The sequence below is a fragment of the Tympanuchus pallidicinctus genome, unplaced genomic scaffold, assembly GCF_026119805.1.
Source record: "Tympanuchus pallidicinctus isolate F22 unplaced genomic scaffold, pur_lepc_1.0 scaffold12, whole genome shotgun sequence".
In the NCBI taxonomy this organism is placed as follows: Eukaryota; Metazoa; Chordata; class Aves; order Galliformes; family Phasianidae; genus Tympanuchus; species Tympanuchus pallidicinctus.
This window is the reverse complement of record NW_026294637.1, coordinates 8,304,289-8,321,521: the sequence shown is the minus strand read 5'-3', so window position 1 is coordinate 8,321,521 and position 17,233 is coordinate 8,304,289. Positions and strand designations below refer to the sequence as shown.

Here is a 17,233-nt window from a genome sequence, read left to right as displayed (position 1 = left end):
TTTTTGTTTTTTGTTTTTAAGATGTATGTTAGTGTTAGGACAGTATCTCTTTGGTATAAGCAGTAAATACAAATTAAGTCCATCCCTTCCCTGTTCAGTGAAATCATGGCACAGTATTTTGAAATGCTGCCAGTTTCAGGTACAAACAGAAGTGCTGTTAGATCTGGCCTGCTACTGTAAATGTAAACCATTAAAATGGTGATTAATGAGAAATGGATGGAATTCAATCCTGCACAGGAAATTCAAGGACCTAACAGGGAAAGGAGGTATGAATTCATGCCTGACTCTGAGGCCTGACTGTTCTTGAAACTTGATTCTCCTCTGCCTTGGGGTCTGCAAGAAGTTAGGGAAGATCAATAGCATTTGATTGTGTGCAATCGAACAGGCATTGCTAATCACTGGTAATTTGGTTTTGGAACTGCATTCTGCCACCCCCACCCTCTTCTTTTTTCTCAGCTACCAAATTCACTTCACTTTGTTTTGCTTGTGACCTTTTTATCTAACATGCTTCTATGGTTTGTTATTTTCCTTCCTTACCCCCTCATCTAACCTGATGAGGGGGTGCTTTTCACCACTTACACCTCCTTTTCCAAAGAGAGGAATCATCATCAGAGTCCAGGAGAAAAGCTTGTCCAGCATTAAGTGCTAGACTTCAGCTAGGAGATTGAAAGTAAGTGGACTGAAGAGCAGTTTATTTCTGCTTTCTTGAATGTGGGTAAGAGAGAGATTGGAGAGCACTTGTGCCTCAGGGAGACTTGAGAGAATAAGGAAGAGATTTCTGCTGAGCATTTCATTCTGCTATCTGAAAAACTCTGCTTAATCTCATTCTTTCCTGATATATCTTTCATCCTTTTTTGAAATGCTTTTGTTGTTGCCTTCTCAAGACTCACACATTTCTTGGTTATTTTCTTATTTAAAGATCATCATCATCTTCTAATCTTGGTTGATTTAAAGACTGTTAGTTCATTTTTGCCTCACCTTCCTCAGCTATAAATTAGCAACAGAATGTATGCCTGGCTGTTGCTATTCCCTTCAATACATAGAGTGTGTGGCATTACTGCTTCTATGTTGTTACTTACTGGTAATCTTCAATCTACTATCTTACTGTCACAGCAAGGCTCCCCTCTAGACATTCATTCCAGTTGCTCAACAAGAGAAATACTCTTTTGCCCTGTAGTTTGGAAACAAATTGATCTAAGAGCAAAATCTGGCTTGGGATATATTGACATGGATGGCACATTCCTTAATGCTGTATTTATACGATAATAGAAGAGAGTTATGGCACTTAGACAGAAGACCTTTTGAGAGGTTCTTCACCATCACTACCAGAAACAGCACAAGATCATCCTGATCCCACCCAGGTAACTCGCTACTTCAACAGCAGTGCTGTGTTCTGCAGTTGAGTTATAGTTGTGCAACAAAACTGACAAGAAATGAGTAATGTAGTTGGGTTGAATTTCGTTAAGTTGAAGTGTATCATTTTGTTTAAAAAGTTAACGTGGTAACAGATTTTATGTGTGTATTAATGAATAGTTTCAAATTGCTGTAATTGCACAAGATATAAATTACAGTAATTGTGTTCGCTTAAGTCTTTCAGTGGTGATAGTGCCATCATTTCAGTGTCACATTTCTAAGAATTTACTAATTTCTCCTTGTGAGCAATTTTGACGTTTTTATAATGTATCTTAATGTCCATTGCACTTGAGGGAGACAAGTAGCACTTTCAGCAGGATAAAAAGGTACTGAAAAGCATGAGAATTTAGTGCAGATGAATGTGCAAATACAGATACCTCTATCAGAGTAATCCCTCAGATAACCATGAGTCCATTGTGAACTTTTAGAGAGAATTGAGATAATTATGGCAGCGAAAAAAGTTATTTTCCCACAAATTTAAGGGCCAACAGCTATAATATTTACCTCCTGTTTTCACTATAATTAGCATAGCATCTGTAAGCCAAAATGAGAGAGGGGTCTGTTCTGTAACATTGTTCTGGGTGTCGCCCCTCTTGGTGTAGGTAAGGATGGAGAACTGCTTTGCACTGGGGGTAAAATCAGATTCTTACTGCATCAGAGATGTTTTTCTACTTTTGGGATGATGTGTCTAAAATACTTTAAAAATAGAATAAAATAAAAAGTGCTTTGCAGGTCACGAATATTTCCAAGCTTCTCGATTGCTTAGTCAACTCACTGACATCTCTGACCATATCACATTAAATAATAATAATTAATAAATACTTATATGTAATTATGAGAATCATATCAAGAATTATAGAATGGCTTGGATTGGAAGGGAGCTCAAGGATCATAGAGCTCTAATCCCCACTGCAGGCAGGGCCGCCAACCTCCACATTTAATACCAGACCAGGCTGCACAGGGCTCCATCCAACCTGGCCTTGAATACCTCCAGGGACGGGGCATCCACAGCCTCTCTGGGCAGCCTGTGCCAGTATCTCTGCTCTCTTATAGTAAAGAATTTTGAGAAATGGATTTATTGTCCAGTGCAATCTTTATTTCCTCTTAATGACTGGCTCTGTTCATCTGGCACTATGCAAATAACTTTATTATCAGGGAGGAAATCTAACAGCCTTTAAGGCTTAAATTCTGTGAATGATGCCCGCAAGAAACCCCTTAGAAAAACACTTCTGGTGAACTCGGTGGAACTCTTCATGTATCAAAATTATTCACACAGGTGTTTGAGAGTAAACTGGTAGTGTTCCTCTCCCACATTTCTCCTGTTCTTCCATCATGAGAGCAAGCCAGCACATGGACATCAGAGGGCATTTTTTTTTAGTCTAATATGTACTAAATAAGGATTTAGTCTGAACTGAAAAACTACTTTGAATCTTTCCAGAAACTATTAATTCCTGCAAGCTTTTTGAATTTTTCTATTTATTTCATAGCCTTTAGTTCTTGATTTAAATCATCTATAGTGTTCCTCCTAGGTGTGTTTTCTTTCTATTTAATGTTTATAATGTACGCTTATTGCAATTTAACAAACTCTACAGTTAGCTGTATTTTACTTAAAGTGAACTTATTACTTTAAAAAGGTTCTGGAATTGATGACTTACCAGAAAAATAAAAAAGACCTAATGTTATGTCCTAACAAGGCACTGTGGATTTGTTTAGCTGTTCATGCATATTCAGAGCATATGCAATAGCTGCAGAATGCTTATCAAAAGCATAGTATCTGTAAGAGGCTGTCACTATTCCCTAATGTCAGGTTTCTTCACAAGTCACAATTTCTCTTGCAGATCTTTTGCATTGTTTCCCTGTTATACTTTTTATGTATCTACTGCAACTTATGCATTCTTGGTGTTTTGTGGATATATGTTTAATGGATAAATCAAGTATTTTTCCTCAGTTCAGGAAACATGTAGATGTGATACTTGGGGTTCAGTGGGCAGTAATGGTGGTAGGTGGATGATTGGATTTGATCTTAGAGGTCCTTTCCAACCTTAAGCTTAATTCCATGATTTCACATGATATTTTTTTTTCCCACCATCCCCTTGGGTTGTTTTAAGTACACTATCCTATCCTTTATCCTAATGCTAAATTGCAAGCAAACTTCACTTTAATTCAGGCTGTTTTGGAGTCAACTCTATCTGATCCCCAACTGCTTCAAAAGCTGACTGATCTCCCCTATAATTAGGTCTCTTGCAGCACCTTCCTCCTACTTACATGGACAGATGGGGTCCCAGTTGTTTTCCTGTGGTCACTAATGCTACCAAGAGACCCATCTTAATGAAAGCACTTAGATTAATTTGGAATTTTTAATCATGAATTAACACTTGTCAGCTTCAAAGTGTACACTGCTGGGAAATTAATGTCACATCATGTGATACAGATATTTTAAGTCTGCAAAGAAAACTGATTGTTTTCTTTTTTTTTTTTTTTTTTTTTTTTTCCCCCTCCATAGCAAAGGTTAACTGTCTGGACAGCTGTGAGTCAAGCCTTCAAGCCATGCTGCTTTATCTGATTGGTCTCAGACTTGATCTGGCACATGAAAGGAAATGTGAGGAAGTTTCAAGCGGGGATCATTTTGCAAGTCCAGAGCTGAGGGTGAGGTCAAGTTCACTCACATTTTTGGAGTATCACATTTCAAACATCAAGTGCCATGCATATAGCATGACGGTTGGTAGAGCAATGGTTTAAACTACAGGAGATCCATGTTGCTCGAGTATTTTTGTGTTGTTTACCAGAATCAGTGAAATATAGCACAGTAAAGAAACAGCAGTTGCATGTATTTTTTTAAAGGTGGCCCTTCTAGGGAGTAGGCATATGGTGACTTTATCTCCGTTTTGACGTTTAACTCACACAGGTGTTGCCAGCATCTCATGGAGCTGCAGGGTAATGTTAGCATTTAGTTAATGAGTAAGTTCTTATTATTCATGTGACATTAATTTAGCCCACGATGTTACTCCTTTCCTCCTGTGGTGCATTCAGAGCCATGGAGATTGCTGCAAGAATTTATGGGATGGAAAAGCAGATATTTAACAGTGTAATCTATGGGTTTTTTTTAAGCTGTATGGAGTCATGAAGTCATTACTGTTGGAAAAGACTACCAAGATCATCTAGTCTGACCATGAACCCATCACCACCATGCCCAGTAACCATGTCCCTCAGTCCTGCTGACTGCCCTCCTTCCAGACAAGCTCTGTTCCAGACTCAGCCTTAGATCATCACTTCAAAAAACAACAACAACAAAAAGGGACTGAAATGCCTTCTTTCTTTCCTGAAAATGAAAATGCTAATTAAAAATTCCAGGAAATGTAAGATTATAAATTGCAGAATATCTTAATACCTTGCATGCAAATTAGTCCACTGTTCTAATCATGTAAATAAGCACTGTCAAGACATTATGTGAAGGACAAATAATAATGGGCACTTGTCTAATCCTTTTATGATCTTTTTCAGAGTGGTAACGACAGTGGTGCTAAATGTGATGGAGAAGTGATGTGTTGCTAGACAAAACTTGGAGTGACAGGCACTGATCTGTTAGAAATTGTCTACATTTTAATTTTTGAATGCAAAATTCTCTAGGGCTTTGCTTGGTATCGTGGAGTGGGGGCTCTCTCACTTCTCACTTCAGAATTTTATAATGAAACAGGCACAGTCTTGGGATGCTCTCGTCACTTGTATGCTTATCAAGGAGAGCTGTGCACAAGCTGGAACTAAACTAAACCCTTAATGCAAATCCCCACTGTGCCCTGAAAGGAGGATAATAAGAAAAGGAGCATGACTTGTCCTTGTATCTCCCTTGCCTTAACAAGAACAGTAAGGATTTGATGGGGAATAACAATACTTGCATCTTTAGTTATCCTATGGAAATCAATACAAAGTGTGCTCCCACTAAGGGATGTAGCGGCTAAAGGGCTAAATGAACTGAGAACTCCTGCACAATTTTGTCTTGTCCTTTAGAATTCTTTTCATTTTCTAACAGTCTCAAGGTATCCTTGGTTTCTCTGTGCTGTTTTCACCATTTTATCGTGACACCAGAGAACTAAACTTCATGCAGCACCTTATTTCCTACAGAGCTGATCACTCTCTGTCCAGCCTGTTACTGGCTTGATCAGATAGAAATGGATGAGATCAGAGAAGCTGGCAATATTGCTCCTATAACCCTTCCTGATGCTATATTGGGTACTTGAAAATACCAAAGGTCTTATTTAAAGAGCTGTTAAGTCATTATCTTCTTTCCAAGAGAAAAAGGGGTGGTTCCCTTATAATATTCCCTTAAAAGTCTCAGTTTGAAATCACTTTTTGCTACTCTTTGTTTTTTTTTCTTATTTAACATCTACGATATGTTATATTTCACCAAAACAAATCCCTAGCTTTCAACTTTTTCTCATTATTTTGTGTTTTTTTGTGAATAAAGTGAGGAGTGTCTGCCTTTAAGCAGACCTGATTTTCCTTTCCAAGGCAGCGTCTTTCATCATTAACTTTCAAATAGCAAATCAATCATGCTGAAGTGCTGCTCTTTTTATCCTAATTATTTTTCCATTTGCTGTATTTCATATTCTGCATATACGTTAATATACTTCTGGCCTTCTCCTTTAAGAAAAAAAATATATAGTAATACTAATTTATGTCCCTTTCCTTTCAAGCTTCATTAAGGCTGTATTGGTGCTCACCTTTGTGAACGTTTGCCCTTGAAATTTTTAACTCTCATGATAAGCATGCAGTTTTGCTGCTATCGTTAGCCATAAATTAACTGCTTATGTTCAAATTCAGCTCCCTGTTCTCCTGAGGTACAATCAAGAATCCTTCTGCCGCACACCAGAGGAGAAGAGAACCATATCTCAGTATTCTAATATCTGTGCCTCAGTGTGATGTTGTTGCTTATGGTCAAGACTATTTTCTTGCTCTGTCTTGGCTAATGGAAAACTTCTGGATATTTCTGATAGCGTATTCCCCTTGTACAGTATGTGGTAAAATATTCAGACATTCCATGACAGTGGTATCACAATCCTGACTCACAACTGTAGTAAATTCTTGTTACTACCTTCTTAGTTCTTTGTAGCAGATCGTATGTTTAATCTATGAAATCAGACTCTTTTTTGTTGTCATAGCTGGGAATATGCATGAAAAGAATAGCTGTCCAGTAACAGAATCCATTTCAGTGATACCATACTTGTGACTTCACTAATTTGGAGATGTGATGACTGGCTGGCTCTAAGAAGAGTCTGGCAAGCTACAGGTTCTTATTTTGGCCCTTGGGTAAAGTGTCAAGCCTGCTGTGTAAGCATGTGGTGGGCCCTATGAAAGACAATATTGTGTTTGTGTGTAAATCTGCATTTCTAGCTTATTCAGTCAACTGCTTGAGTTTGAAAAGCAAACAAAAAAAAAGGCAAAAAACAAAAGGAAAAAAGTAGGAAAAAACATTTGCAAAGAATAGTCTCTGGCACACTGGTCAAGAAAATCCCAGTAGAGACATGGGTCAGCTGTAAGGAGAAAACATGAAGATGAGAACTAAAGTAAAATTTGACAAGTTGCCCCCTGTAAATCAAATTTATACTTTTGGAATTCTGCACAGGCTGTGGATTTGTACTTGGCACTGCATTCACACACACATGTTCATCTGCTGAATAACGTAGGTTGTTTAGGTGTCTTGGCAAACCTTATTTGTACAGTATGTACAGAAGCATTGCCTCACAGTAACTCACAGTAAAACTGTAACTTAGAATTTTTGTTTCTTTTCTCTCAAGATATGGATGCCTTGTGTTTTGGCATTTGTGGCAATGATGTATGCTTCTCTGAGGTTTTAGAAGATTAATATGAACATCTTTTCACAGGACAAGAGGAGATATCTGTCTTGGTAGCAATCCCTTCAGAAGATGATCTAAAAGATGCTGAATAAGATTTAAAAATCCTAGTCCAAGGGAGGGGGTACCGCAGAATTAAGTAGACCTAGAGGAATTTATTTCTGTTCCAAAAGGCACACAAGACTCTATTACATTGGGAAAACAGCATATTAGTAAGCTCTTATAGGGTCAGTTGTATACTGTATAGGTTGGTAGCGTCTCTTCATAGGCATAGATTGCATCAAGAGACTGATGAAACCCAAATATTTTGATCCCTGATTTTAATTTGTTCTACTTACTGTATTAATTCCTTTGCTAAAGCTATTCAGTAATTTGCACAGAAGTATGCCTGTTCCTTTCTGTTCCTGTCTTGTATGTAGCATAAGAAATAAAGCTTTTTATAAGTGTTTTTTTTTTAAATAGAACATAATACTTTTTTTTTTTTTTAAATAAAAATAAACTCATCCTAGGGTTCTCATAATTTGACAGGCAGTGTTTTGAAAAACAAAGACCGATGGACCCTTGTACTTAAAATTCTTTGTTGCAGTAGTGCAATTTGGTTTAGTCTCAGGTGGTTTGGAACATCTCCTTGCAAAGCATTAGCCTTTTTTTTTCCCCACTGCTAGCTTACAAAGGAATAGATACTAGGTAATATATAACTTAGTGCATGATTTTTTTGCTCGCTACATCTTTCAAACCTGTGGGGCTGGTTTGGATAAATGTGGACTTTCAGGAGGTGTATCTGTATGCAAGACCAGACTGAACAGGGCTCTGAGCAGCTTGATCTGGCTGTAGATGTCCCCATTCAGTATAGGGGAGCTGGACTAGATGGCCATTAATGGTCCCTTCTAACTCAAATAATGCTATGATTCCATTGTTCTGTGTTTCATATTCAGTGATGTAGAATGAACATAACGAGTGGAGAGGTGTTACAGACAATGCTGAGCTGCCGCCTCTGAGCCAGTTGCAACTGATAGTATTCTGCCTATGGCCTTATGTAGGGCTGACTTCTACGTGGGGTGAAAATGAATCTCAAGGCTGATTGTTGGTGACAACATAAATGAACGTCGGGAAATTTAACTCATTATATTGTCTTTTAGGTCTTTGTGTCATCTCTACTGTCAGAATAACAAAAGACTATTTCTCAACACGCTTCAGGTTGGTTTTTTTTTCCTCTTTGTCTTGGCTTATTGTGAGTGTGTCTTAAACCCGAGTGCCCTCTTCTGATCTTGAAGTAGGTGTCAGCTCTTAGCACACCTGTCCCTGTGGCTGCAGCTCAGCAGCCAATTGTTTGAAGTTAGACAAGCATCTGGGGACAGAGATATTTTAATTTGTAATCAGCTTTAAAGCTTTAAAGCCTTCAGCACTTGCTCTGATCAGAAACAGGAGCTTAGGCAGAAATTTGTCTTCCCTACTTATAAAAAACATTTTTCTCCCCTGGCAGGAACCATAGGCTTGATCTGAGTCCACTGAAGTGAAGATAAACCCTTATCAGCTCTGGCCCAGCCCTTAACACAGTGAGTTCCTTGGCCAACAGCCACTTGGGCTGGAGGAAGCATAGTATTACAAGATTTTCAAGGGACAAATACTAATTAAGGATAATCTTGTAGAAAATATTACCTTTTTTTTTGGACATATTTATCTTGGGATATACTGGTAAGAGATAATTCTAAAATTACCAACTTTGGTGGAGGCTTTCCAATGCTACTAAACAAGAGTCAATTTGTGTACATCATCTGGACATACGTATGTTATAGATATTAGATAGCTACTTATGAATAAAGTTTATTAATAAGCTGTCACCTCTGGAATGGGAACAAGCAATTGTCAAGCAGCACACAGCAGCAACTCTGCATCCAGTTAGCATTCTGGAATAGAATTATTTTACTTATTTAAGGAAAATTGCATATGTTTGTTTTCTAAAATAATCTTAAAATCATATATATATATTAATACCATTTAAATTAAATAAAATGTTTGCCCCTAAGGCACTTAATATATCCCAAGTATGTTAAATGTTGCTAAATTTTATAATGTTAAATTAATTCATAACTGTATTTTGAGGTAAGCTTTAACAGCACTGGTTTTTCTAGACTGTGGCTGTGTGCTTATGTTTAAAGCAGTTAATATTCGGCAAACTGGGAGTCGTGAAACTTCAAATAAACAGTCTCTACTGACAAAACTAGTTGTTGATAATTTTAGATGGGAATTGCTGAGAGACTGAAGGGCAGATTAACACCGGAGGCCCCTCCAGAAAGAGGTTTATCAACACATCAAGCAACAAAAGGGTTATTTATAGTACTTTCCTGGAATGCGTCTTTTTCAGCTCTCTATTGCCACCTTGAGTCTCTTGTTTTCAGCAGAAAACCCAAGTTGGGCGTAGCACATACAGAGACAAAGGGAAAACAGATGGCCAGTTCTGATGACTGGAGCCCTCTACATCCATCAGATGGAAGTCATCTTGTACAAGAGAAACAAAGTTTGTTGTTTTTTTTTTTCTTTTAATTTGAGATTTATACCCATTATGATAAACTCTAGCGAGAGTTGAAGGCAGAATGCTGGGACATCTTGATGCTAACTGAAACTTGGTGTAAACAGCAGCAGAATTAAGGTTCATGGAAAGGAGCTTGGTATGAATGGGTGAATGCGTTGTGCAGCCACCACTGGCAGAGATTATCAGGGGAGCTAATGAGATTTTAGAGTATGTTTGCGAGGGAACATAGAAATCTTACAAGCACTATTTCATCTCTTATGTATATGATTTGATACCATAAACTTTGTTCTGTAATTGCCATCTACAAACTGTTCACCTTCCTCTGGAAATAAGTAGTATGGGTCAGCTCTGTATATTGTGGTTCCTATTGTCCACAGAATATGCTAAGGAAAATTAGTGTTTTTCAAAGTCTCATGGGAAAGATGGTATAAAAAGTAGAATTTTGAGGCCTTCCCACGTAGGCTATTCTCTAAAGACTGCGTTATTTTTCTTCACATTCACACTTGCTTTTATAAGCTAATAGATGTTTGAAGTTTTTTTTCATGTTATTCTCCATTGTTTTCCTTCTAGTTCTGTCTTACTTGGTGATGGTATTTTCAGTCAGTGTTCACAACTTGGTATTTTGTGAGTAATCACAGTCTTGGGCAGCAGGATTGTGAGATCGCTGTTACTAACCCTAATCCAATCACAGAATCATTAAGGTTGAAAAACACTTCAAAGCCCACCGTTCACCAACCACCAGTATTGCCCACTGACCTTCCTCAGTGCCATGTTTCTTGAACACCAGGGACGGTGACTCCATCACTTCCCTATTTGCTACAGTGCATCAAATATTGCCCCCCCTTCATTTCCAATAGATGCAGGAGTTTCTGCAGTGCATGCCAAGCTGGTGCAACCAGCTTCTATATGTCACAGACTGGTGTAGGGGATATACTGAGGTAAGACATAGAGGTGACTTCTTAAGGACCAATGAAAGTACATCTTTGAAATTTTTAGACCTCAAGATCAGTACTCTACAACATAATGGGCACAAAGGAAAAATGCATGTTTTGTTCCTCCCAAATGGGTGGCTCAGAGTCACTGCTGCTTTACTGTTGTGTATTGATTGCAGGAATTGCATGGTTCTTCCGATAATGGTTATGTACCAATTCTGGTACTTCTCCAGAAGCATGGTCTAATTTATGGGATCCTCCTTCCTGCAATCTGATTGTCAGCAATGGTTTTCCAGAAATGTATAGAGGTACCTGTTAGACCCACCCACCCAAAGCTCTTGGAATTTGTTGAGGTGAATATTCTTAATACTGTTCTTGGGAATAATCTTTGGACGGTGTCTGTTTTCATTTGAAGTCACAGCACTGCTGTAGTTGCTGCATTCAGTGCTCTTCTTAATGGATTTCCTGCAAGTGCTACATTAAATGATCATGGAATTCATGAAAAAGCAGAAGGAAATGACATAATGGTGCCCACAAATTCTGTGTATAGACTTTTCCACAGACTTGCTCGTCTTTGAGCCTAGAAGTTGTTGGAAAAACCAACATATTTGATCTTACTCTCTTTCTTGATTCCTGTTTGTGTAATGGAAGCCCTGACCTTTTGCTCCTTTACTGAAGAAATAAAGGAAAAAAGAAAAAAAAATTAATTATGGAGAGTACTGTTGTTTTGGTAATAGGGATAGCTATTTGATTTAGATGCTTTGCATTCCTAAGTAACTATTAGTGGGAATTCACATGACCATGTTCTGTTATCTGCAGAGCTACAGTTTCATTTAAGATACAAGGGAAATATCTGTGTAATAAAACCAGAGCTCTACTACAGAATTTGTAAGATGTGCAATAAGTAGTTGCCAATTAAATCCACCTAAGTACATTCAAACCAAAAACGAAGACCTGTAAAAACAGAAGAAAGCTATGGGGAAATATGTCTGTGGCATTGCTCCTTCAGCAGCTTTACAGGATCATATGCTGTGAATTACCTGAGACAGGGCAAAGAATTCTGTGCGAAATGATTTAAAAAAAAAAAAAAACACTCACTTCACAGAAACTGAAGTAATAGCTGGAAAATCTATGATTTTTGGATGTGCTTTCTGAGATCTAGAAAGGCTTCTTAGAAGATCTTGAATGTTTATATCTGAGGATTCAAAATCTGTGTCTCTTTCCTGGCCTGCAAACAGCTTTGCTTTTCAGATGACTCTTTGTGGTTTATTGTGGTGAGTTCATCAAATAACTTTCCCCTCTTCTGAGTTTAGTTTCCATCTGAGAGATAGTTTATCCCCTAGATGCTAACAAGACCAATTACATTGTTTAGAGCCTTCCAGCCTCATTTGGGTGATCCCTTCAGTAAATTCCCTCCTCTCTGTGATGACGACTCAATAAATTCTCCAGGCTGTTTTCATCACATTCCTTCAAAGTCTCATTGCTGGTTGAGTACCTCTTGATGTATTGTTGTATAAAAGTGTTGTGTTGGTGACAACATGCATCCTTGTTTGGCAAATGCTGATATGTTTGTTCATGCTACACCACTGAGAGTGATTTGCCTGAGGTGATTGCTCGTGCCTTGTGCAGTTATCATTCTGGTATCACAAACAGCCTACTCTTACCAGTCTGAGGGCAAAACGTGCTATTTGACTTTAAAGCAGGATGTTTTGCCCAGGCAGCAGGTGAAATTAATCTCCCGATCATTCCATTGCAACTGCTGGCTGGCTATCAATGCTCAAACAGGCCTGTGTAGCATTGGCTCATGTATTTTGGGAGTCCTGCAGTCTGAAAAAAACCATAACCTACAAATGCCATTTTAGCCATATATTTGTGGCACTCATTAACGAGGCAGAGGACGGAGCATCCAAGCAAAAACCTTGGATTTTATAGCTCTGCAGTCCTAGACTTCTTCCTCTTTTGAGCAGAGGCACTGACAGTCATCCTAAACTATAAAGCATATTCATGTTAATAAAATAGTAATAATAATAATACATAGCTAAGCAGCAACAAATAAGCTGGAGTGAGGTTACTATGTTTTGCTTTTCCTTTCCTTTAATGGATGCCAATACTGGCCCACAAGTTTCAGCAGTTTTTCACCCTTTGAAAAATCCAGGCTCACTCTCCCCTTTCCTCCCCACTCCCATTATTCCCCTTGGGTATTGTCCTATTGATGTGACTTGAACCAATAAAGGTCAGTGTGCACTACTGCTCTTTTGCATATAAAGCAATGAGAGTAAAGCAGAGTCACAATTCACTGTAGAATCTATCCCAAGTTTTGTCTTTTTTTTTAATAAATTCAGTTTTAGTGAGTTTTGTTGTTTACATATTTTGGGGAGATAGTGACTGGTGTCAGTTTGATGGTTTAGCTAGTCAAATAGCATCATATTATTTCCCTCTTAGTCTCGTCTTTATCATTCTCATATGAATTAAAAATGGGAACTTTTAAAAGCACTTTAACTCCAAAGACATGAGATTCTTAGGCCTACTGTGACTCCTGGATTTCCTACTTAAATACATGAATGAGATACGGATTTGTATTTTCTGAATGAGAGCAGCACCTCTTTAGTTTTTATTTTGGGACAGAATATATTAAGCTTAAATTCTGAATGAAGTTGACACCGGGTTAGTGTAGTAATGTGCAGAAAGTTTATTCAAAAATCTTTAATTTTTCCCTGTCCAACCGGAACATATTGTACTGCTGTGCCACATAAGCTATGTGATTGATTTTGGGGAGTTTAGACTCTTTGGTAAGTGATAACACAAAGTATGGAAACTTCTACTGCATTTTAGGAGGCAAAAAAAGTCACTCTTATGAAATTGTTCACTTTATGCTTTTTCCTACGGCAGTCTTTTTTAGCCTTTCTGTGTTCAGAGGAACAGACTTGGTTCAGCTGTGAAGGTAAAGGAGACTGATGTATTTTGTCACAGTTGAGAATAAAGACAAATTAAACCTTTTTCCATTTAGATGTCTGTTTAGTAATGCAAAAACTTGCTTTGGAGTAAGTGTCTACAGTGGCCTTTTTTCTCTTTTTTATTAGTCATAAAATTATGAGTGCTGTTGCTGAAACTGATTTACTCTTCATTCTCTGATAAACTGTATGAGCTACCAGGTAATGTGCTTCAGAGTGCAAAGCTTTGTGCCATTTTACTGTTTTAGTCAGAGTTAAGCAAATGATTTCATCTCATCATATTTTTAAGTATACTCATTCTAATAGGCTGAGTATTTTCCTAATTTATCTGCTAATCACTAGAAACACTCTTGGCCTCAGTTCAGAAACTGTTGTGTCCTAAATTTCAAGCTGAGATTAGCACAGAGCTAAGAAATCCAGAGCAAGTCAGCTGTGAAATGAGAGCATTTTGCACACACTCAGGTGAGAAGAAGCAGGGCCAGTCCTTTGTACACCCAGTACTGTGTGTACTCATCCGTGCTCGCGCTCACAAAGGTCAATGTTTGAACTAGTTACTGCAACTTCCTCATCAGAGTTTAATTACGAGAAGTACGAACTTATGCAATGACAGAGAAGTCAGTTTATCATACAGTTAAGTTTGTCTTGTGATGTTTTAGAGAGATTTTTTGGTGAGCTGATTGAATAATTCTCTGTGCTGTCTTTGCAGTGTCTCTACTGTAAGTGGATTCGTGCACCTTCCCTGGAATGAAATAAGGTCTTCTGAAAATGTTCCATCTGGAAGAAAGCAGGAAAGGTGAGCTGTAGCTTCTGTCATATCACAAATTTGTTCAGCACAAATCTGCAGATTTTATCTGTAAATCTGGGATTACTTTAGGATCCCTTCCCCCACCTCAGTTAAATGCCTGAAAAACATTGCTCATCTTTTATTTAACATTAAATAATCCTCATTACTTATTTATGGGAATTGTGGCTATTATCAGCTTTGACAATGTTATCTATAGAACAAAATATTTTAGAAATAAGCCTGTGTAATATAACCAAGCTGTTTTTTTATAGCTCACTAATGTTTGATCATGTTTTAACTGGATCCTGCCGTGATGACAGCACCGAGAAAAATTTCTCTTAAGCCTCAGAGCATTCTGCTAAATAAAAAATGATTTCAAAACTAATCCATTTTCAAATACTATTAGGTGATTTCATAAAACCCCGAGTCCTAATTTCACTACAAATGTTAGTGCCTGGACATGATATAACGCTCTGTTTCCTGTTGTGCTATTCTTAGAGTGAGGGAACCAAGTTTCCCAGACTTCCCCAGAAATAGGCTTCTTCCCAAAAAGAAGAACTGACAACAAGGAATATTAATGTCCCAAAAAGCTAACTCCTACTCTGCAAGATAAATAGAAATAGTCCAACCATCTGCAGTAGTGTCAGTAGAGCTCGCAAACTTATATAATGTCTAGAGTAAAGAAGAGAAGATAAAGAAATAATAAGTCATCCTATAGGCAGTATAATTCTTTGTGACATGTACAGTATTTCGGAAATTACATGTAGACTAAACATAGTTTTGATACCTACAAGAGAAATTACACAATTTTAGCATGACTTCTCTGAGATGTAATGTCTGGTTTGATCCCTCACATCTTCATATTCCAGGATGACGGATTGGTGCTGTTAACTTTTTTTCCTTCTAAGTTTGCACAGTGAGAGCTGACTGACAAACAGCAAATGTCATCTGCCTCCTCCTCACCCTGTAACCAGAAGGTTGGGGTTAAAAGTGGGAGGGAAGAAACAGAGATGAATAACTGAGAGCACTAGAAATTTGGCAGCATCTGAAGTCTGTATGTACAATAAAGCACTGAGTGACACGTTAAGGCGGTGCACCTTAATTGTAACTGAAACATGGTAAATTATAAGATAAAAGTATTTTAGAAATTAAATCTACCCCATATTGATATGTTGCATTATCCTGGAGTGACCCAGGGCAGCCAAATGTTCTTGCAGTCTGTCCTTGGCTCCTTTTGCATTATACAAGTTCCTAAGCCAAATTTGCTAAGTTAACATCTGAGCTGTAAATAAAGATCCTCGAAGCCTACTGTGCTTTCCTTGTTCTAAGAGTCCCTTCACAGTATGGCCGCAATTCAACTAAGTATTTAATATGTGCTTAAATCCCACTTAAATCAATGGGATTTAAACATTTGCTTAAATGCTTTGCTGAATCTGGCCTATTAAACTGTCTATGTTAGGGATCAAAATGTAATTTATACTGCTATGATTTCTTTTCTAGTGTTATATACGAGATCCCAAACTACATTTCACTGTAGCCTTGCTTCAACCAGACTAGAACTGTTTAGAGAGAATGTGTTTTAATTATTTTGGGCATCAACTGCTGTAAACTCCTGATAAAAGAGGTCAAACTCTGTAGAGAAGACTGCTTTTCATGCGGTATCATTTTGAAGATTAGTTATGTGCAGTTTTCCTTCTTCAGTAATGTTTGTAGCTCCTGGTAAATGTGGGAACACAGAGTTTTTACAGAATGTAGATACATGAAAGTATTTGAGGAGGAGGAGAGTTACAAGCTTTTTCTTATTTGGCTGATTTGTTGGCAATCTTGCTTTTTCACAAATTCAGCTAGCAGCAGCCAGGAAGGCAGTAATCTGTAGCAGATAGGGTGGCAAGAAAGGAAGTCACTAAAAAGGTCATCAAGAATTGCCAAGTCGTTTCATGTCTGGGGAAAATAGGTCAAAAATATTTCAGCTGTATATATGACTATATATATATATTTTTTTTTTTTTATTTTTTTTTAAATATAATTTAGTGATGTGTTCTTCCATGCCCAAAGAGACTGCATTGGTCTTATCACTTTTTTTTTGGAGAGGAGTGAGGATGGATGGTGGGAAAGTGAGGACTCTTCTTGACTTTTCCTATCGTACAAGCTCTCTTCTTGTTGTGGAAATCAGCCAAAAGACAGCTCATATGCCAAGAAAGCCCAGTCTAAGAGATGAGTGGAAAATAGCAGATGCTTAAATTTCTCTTGGATTTTCTCAAAGCTGTTAATACTGGTTTGTGCTTAATTAGCCAAAGAAGGGATGGACTGTGCTTCACTATTTCATATACAGATACTTCTTTGATCTTATGAGTTATCTGCCTCCGGGACGTTATTGTCTATATATGGGAAGAGCTGAATGTTGATTTCTTACATAAACACCACTAATAGGAGATAATTGCTGTAAAACACTCCTCACACCCACAACGCAGCCTCCCTGCCAGAATTTCCTTAAGATAAGGATTTTTAAGACAGCTTTGTCTGAAGTTTTTTTAGGAGTCTGGAAAGAAATGATTGTCCATGGTTACTAGGTTTAGTGAAATCAAAGAGTCTCTTTTGACTGCCACTTAACTCTCCTTTAAGCAACTGGGCTTTTTTTTCCCCCTAAGATTTCTCAGTAACTTGTCTTTAACCTCAGGGGTAGAGGTGGACAAATAAATGTGTCTTCCTTGGGCATGAAATTACCTTTCTGTAAGGGATGTTTCCAATGGGCATCTGTGATGCTCTTCAGC

At 37.8% G+C, this 17,233-nt stretch overlaps 1 protein-coding gene across 1 annotated transcript in view; it reads left to right on the top strand.

The window, feature by feature from the left end:
• Positions 1-17,233, top strand: part of TMC3 (transmembrane channel like 3) — a 74,518-nt gene that overhangs the window by 22,682 nt on the left and 34,603 nt on the right. The window contains exons 4-5 of the mRNA XM_052671642.1: positions 3,917-4,059; positions 14,385-14,471. The gene's annotated coding sequence lies outside the window, so the exon portion shown is untranslated. The remainder of the gene's footprint in view (positions 1-3,916; positions 4,060-14,384; positions 14,472-17,233) is intronic.